A 5,524-nucleotide genomic window follows, 5' to 3' on the forward strand; every position below is an offset into this window, starting at 1 on the left:
CTGTTTCAACAAATAAGCAGATCTTAGAACTTCCCTATTATTCACCCAAAAAACACAACTTCCCTGTCCATTAACAAATCAAAAATGACCAAGCTTCCGACAGTGCTCCAGAATCCTAGTAAGAAATGACCAAGCACCCTAACAAAACTGTAACAAAGAAAACTCTCTCAACAGAAGCCCGTTGACCATATATATGAAAGATGGACGGTATCTGTAAGTTTAAAGGGGAAAAAGTAAAAATGAAGAGAGAGAAGGAAAAATCCCAGAAAAGTGCCCCAGAATCTCAAATCCTTTGGTGCTCAGGAGACATTAGAAAGAAAGACACATTCATGGGTCTTAAACCCTCATCTAGCTAGTGACTCCTAGAAGTGGGAACCTTTATCCCTCTCTCCTGATGACGCGCACAAAAAGAAATCGTCGAGTTTAGGTCCGGTCCATCCAGACGGATCACGAATAAGAGAGGATGGATGTCAGCCCTCGTACCTACAGCTACAAACACTTCTCTGTGACCTGCATGTTCGGCTTCCTCATCCTCCCATTCTATGGTGTGACAGCTTGGGTGCTGCCTATTTGACTGCCAATCCCCTTCCATGCCCACATGGAACACATTGAAATCGACTTTCATTTTGTTCGGGAAAAGGTTGCTCGTAAGGCGCTTTATATTTGATTCATTTTTGCTCTGGACCAAACCACAGATCTCATGACCAAGGGCCTTGGCTCGAAGCAGTTTCTCTCTCTCCATGCCAAGCTCACAGTTACTCCGTCCCCATTTCGCTTGTGGGCCTATTAGGGATAACGATCAGGTTACAACAACCTGAACGTTATCCCATCATTGTAAGATATCTTCATTTTGAATTTCCGATTTTTTTAATTCAAATATAGTCAGCTCTTATATCATAATCTCTAGGAGTTTCCTTGTAACCAAAACATTGTATAGACCTGTATATCAGTACTCACTCACTGTACACAATATGTGAAAAATTACAAGAATTCAAAACCATTATCAACCTACTTTGCAGAGTTTACAAGTCATAACCATAAGAAATGCCAATAGTTCTATAGCCGAGTTTGTGCACCATTAGGAGTAGTGTAGTAATGTCAGTCAAATTTGGGCAAGCAAAAGAGAAAAAAAAGGTGGGTGGGGGGACAAATTTGGGTTTGGGTTAGACGATTCAATATGCCTATGATTTTTCTTTTCACCTTGGACCCTGTCAACAATAACAAACTCAGTCTTATCCCAACTTTATGGGGTCAGCTACATGGATCCAAACAAAACAAAGTAGGGTAAACAGAGTTCTATATATAAATAAATAAAATTAAAAAGAAGAGAGATGGGGAAAGAGATGAGAGATGAAAATGGAAAAGGACAAATGAAAGTTGGGAAATAAATAGAAAAATGAACGATGACAGATGAAAGAAAGTAAGAGGAAAAGAGGCATAGCCCAGCCCATCAGGAGAATCTCAGCTAAATAGGGTCTACAACATGGATCCTTGCCCTCCAATAGGCTCTGTCCGAGGTCATACTTGGAACAAGCCCTAGCCTATACATGTCCTTCCTCACCACTTCTCTTATGGTCATTTTAGGTCTACCCCTAGCTCTTTTAGCTCCTTCAATCGGAACCATATCACTCCTCCTTACTGGGGCATCCCTAGGTCTCCATTGAATATGACCATACCACCTTAAACGACTCTCTCACAGTTTTTCATTGATCGGGGCTACCCCCAAGTCCAATCTAATATGTTCATTTCATACTCTATCCTTCCTTGTCATTCTACACATGCATCTTAACATCCTTATCTCTACTCCACAAAGCTTATCAATATGGCACTTCTTAATAGCCAAACATCATGGTCGGTCGGTCGGTCACATAGCACTCCGGACGCACCTCTCCACTTCATCCATCCCACTTTAATTCTCTGTGAAACATCATCCTCTATGTCACCTTCTTTATTTATGAGAGACCCCAGATATCTAAAATAGTCATTTTGCGGGGTATCTCTCTTTCCTCAATTTGCACCATATCAGTTTCCATCATATTGTGACTAAAATTACACATCATATACTCCATCTTCGTTGTACTAATCTTAAGGCCTCTTGTTTCCAAGGTTGGTCTCCATAGCTCTAACTTAGCGTTAATCCCTTCTTTTGTCTCATCTACCAAAACAATATCATCAGCGAAAACCTACACCACGGGACCTCATCTTGAACGCTCTTGGTTAGTTCGTCCATGATAAGCACAAATAAATAACGGCTTAAGGCGGATCCCTGATGTAACCCAATCATAATTGGGAATTCCTTGCCCTGACCTCCCACAGATCTTACACTAGTTACCACGCCCTCATACATATCTTTAATTATCTGCACATATTTACTCGACACTCCTCTCTTCACCAGAGTATGCTAGATTAGATCTCTAGGGACTCACTCATAGGCTTTTTCCAGGGCAATGAAGACCATATGGAGATCCTTCTTGCAATCTCTATACCTTTCCATGAGCCTCCTCAATAAGTAGATAGTTTTTGTTGTGCCTGAAGTCAGAACCCGAATTTCAAACAAGGGAACTGGTATCCCTGACTGACCTGGATTTACTTTGAGTTCGGAATAAAGTGAATCCAGGAACACATGATGGATACTTGTTCTTAGGAACATGAATGTGTATACCAGACTCTTCCCTATGCTATCACATTATTAGGGAGTTACATGGAGGAGGTAAATCCACGAACATATGATGGATACTTGTTCTTAGGAACACGACTGTGTACACTAGACTCTTCCCTATGCCATCACATTATTCAGGAGTTACATGGAGGAGACTTGGGAGAAAATTTTGGGAAGAATAAGACCATTCTACAAGTTACAGATCATTACTATTGGCCGCGCATTGCCAATAATGTAGATCATGTAATCAAGAGGTGTCGGGTTTGTCAGTTGGCTAAGGGTACCAAGCAGAACACAGGTCTTTACTCACCACTTCTGGTTCCTCATTCACCATGGGTTGATATCAGCATGGATTTTGTTCTTGGGTTGCCTCCTACTAGGGAACGGTATGACTCTATCATGGTTGTAGTGGACCGTTTCTAATGCAAAACTCGACCTCAAACCAAGGAAACTAGCGGGAGATCGATTGCAGCAGGATCAATACAATAAAAGAACAAAAATTAAATAACTAAAACTCTTTTATTGTTATTTTTTGTTTACATATGAAGGAGAACATAAAAGGATACGAAAAAGAAGAAGAAAAGGATATAGAAGGGGGAATAGCATCAGCTATCTCAGCCCATCATCCTCTTACCCAGGGCTTCTCACCCATGGTATCTCACCGTTGCCGCATCTCACAGCTTTATCTATAACTCTTTTCTCTTCAATCTTTGTCTCCTTTCTGTTCAGCCACATTCATGTATTTATAATAAAACAACCTAATCCTAATCTAAGTAAGAAGCTAATTAATAAAACCTATAAAATAGAAACTAGAATCTAACTAGGATTCCTAACAAAACTAGGATTCCCAATTAGGAGTACAACTCATATAGGAAACTAAATAAGTGTTTAATAATAAAAAAGACATTTGATGCCTCGATCTGAACCTATAAAATAGATCACATGACTTTGTTTTAAGTCATCCACTCCTTCCCATGGTTCAGAGGGAGGATGTGTTTTGTAATAGTTGGCTAGGGGGGATTCTCCCACTCCTAGGCTGAATAGGAAATAAGCCTTTTGGCCCTTGAAATAAATAGAAATCGTGGGGGTCTTCTTACCTCACAATTTGACCCAAAAAAAAAAACTTATTTAAAGCTGCTGCTCTGCAACCTATCTTCTCCAAGGACAGTTGTCTTGTGTTTGATCAAGGCTGACGGAATCGGTGTTTGATCCGATTGACACCTTGCGGTGGAAAGCCCGGGTGGTTCATGGTTACTTTTATCTTCTTCAGTCACTGTTCTACATTCAAGTTCAGTTTCAAGGATTTTTCTACATCAACAAATCTGTTCAAGTTTGTTCTTCAATAAACAAGTAAGTTTGAACCAATCCCAAACCCTAACCATTCTCTTCTTCTCCTCTAGACCACCCACAACCAGCATAGCATAACCCAACCATCAGAATACTACCAAAAGCTGACTGAGTGCCCCTCTGGCCCTTTGGAGGACTCGATCCAAACCTAGTCCCATTCTGCCCACTCTAACCCTAGGATCTCCAGTCATCCCTCTTCTCTAACCCTAATCCTAAACTCCATTATTCCACCAACCTTGCTGCCGATTCTGTCCAGCAGTCATAAGTTGGTTATTTGTTAACTAAACCTTCACTGGAAGACTTCTACCTAACACCTAACCTTAACCCTAACCTCAAACCCTAAACCCCACTAAACCCTACCCCTAAATTTAGACTTTTCCATTAAATTAACCCTAACCGAGTCACCCTTTGAAGAACAGATTCTGGATTTGTCTTTTAGTTTGATTACTTCAATCTATAACTACATTAAAACCATATCAAAAAGTTAAATTTAAATGTAAAAAAAAAAAAACACAATAGACAATTGTTCACCATCAATCACAGTAAGCTTCTTCAATTTGATCTACAATTTGTTTTCGATATGCTTCCCATTGTTGCTGATGCATACCACCTACAGTTGACATTTAGGTAAAGGATGTAAGTGAGGAAGAAGAAGGAGATGGAAGAAGAAGATGAAGAAATGGAGAGGAAGAGAATTTGGTGGAAAGTTGTGTGTGTGAGATTATCTCCACCACACCTATATTACTTCACTAATGAAATAGACCAAATTACATACACCTCCCTAGGGAGGTAAAAGGAAAAAAAGGAAAAATACAATTTAAGGTAACTAGTAAACTAACTAGTTCCTAAAGTACCCTTACAACATATAAGCTCTAACATATATAAACTCTAACACTCCTCCTCAAGCTGGAGAATAAATATCATGCATTCCCAGCTTGCATAATAGAGTACCAAACTGAAGAGAAGAAAGCCCTTTGGTAAAGATGTCTGCCAATTGATCACCTGTCTTCACAAAAGGAGTGCAAATACAGCCAGAGTCTATTTTCTCCTTGATGAAATGTTGATCCACTTCGATGTGCTTGTTCTATCATGTTGCACCGGATTGTAAGCAATGCTTATAGCTGCCTTGTTGTCACAATAGAGCCGCATAGGATCATTATTATCAAACCCCAACTCTTGAACCAATCGCTTCAGCCATATAAGTTCACAAACTCCTTGTGTCATTGCCCTAAATTCTGCCTCTACACTGGATCTAGCTATAACAGGTTGTTTCTTGCTTCTCCATGTAACCAAATTACCACCTACAAATGTGCAATAACCAGAAGTTGGTCTTCTGTCTGAGATGGATCCAACCCAATCAACATCTATAAAGCCCTCTATCCTCAGGTGATCATGTCTGGCATACAATAGTCCTTTCCCTAGGGACGACTTCAAGTATCTAAGGATACGGTATACAGCATCCAAGTGCCCACTCTTGGGGGCATGCATAAATAGGCTCACAACTTCTACTGCATAAGA

Source organism: Telopea speciosissima, chromosome 4 (genome assembly GCF_018873765.1).
Source record: "Telopea speciosissima isolate NSW1024214 ecotype Mountain lineage chromosome 4, Tspe_v1, whole genome shotgun sequence".
Taxonomy (NCBI): domain Eukaryota; kingdom Viridiplantae; phylum Streptophyta; class Magnoliopsida; order Proteales; family Proteaceae; genus Telopea; species Telopea speciosissima.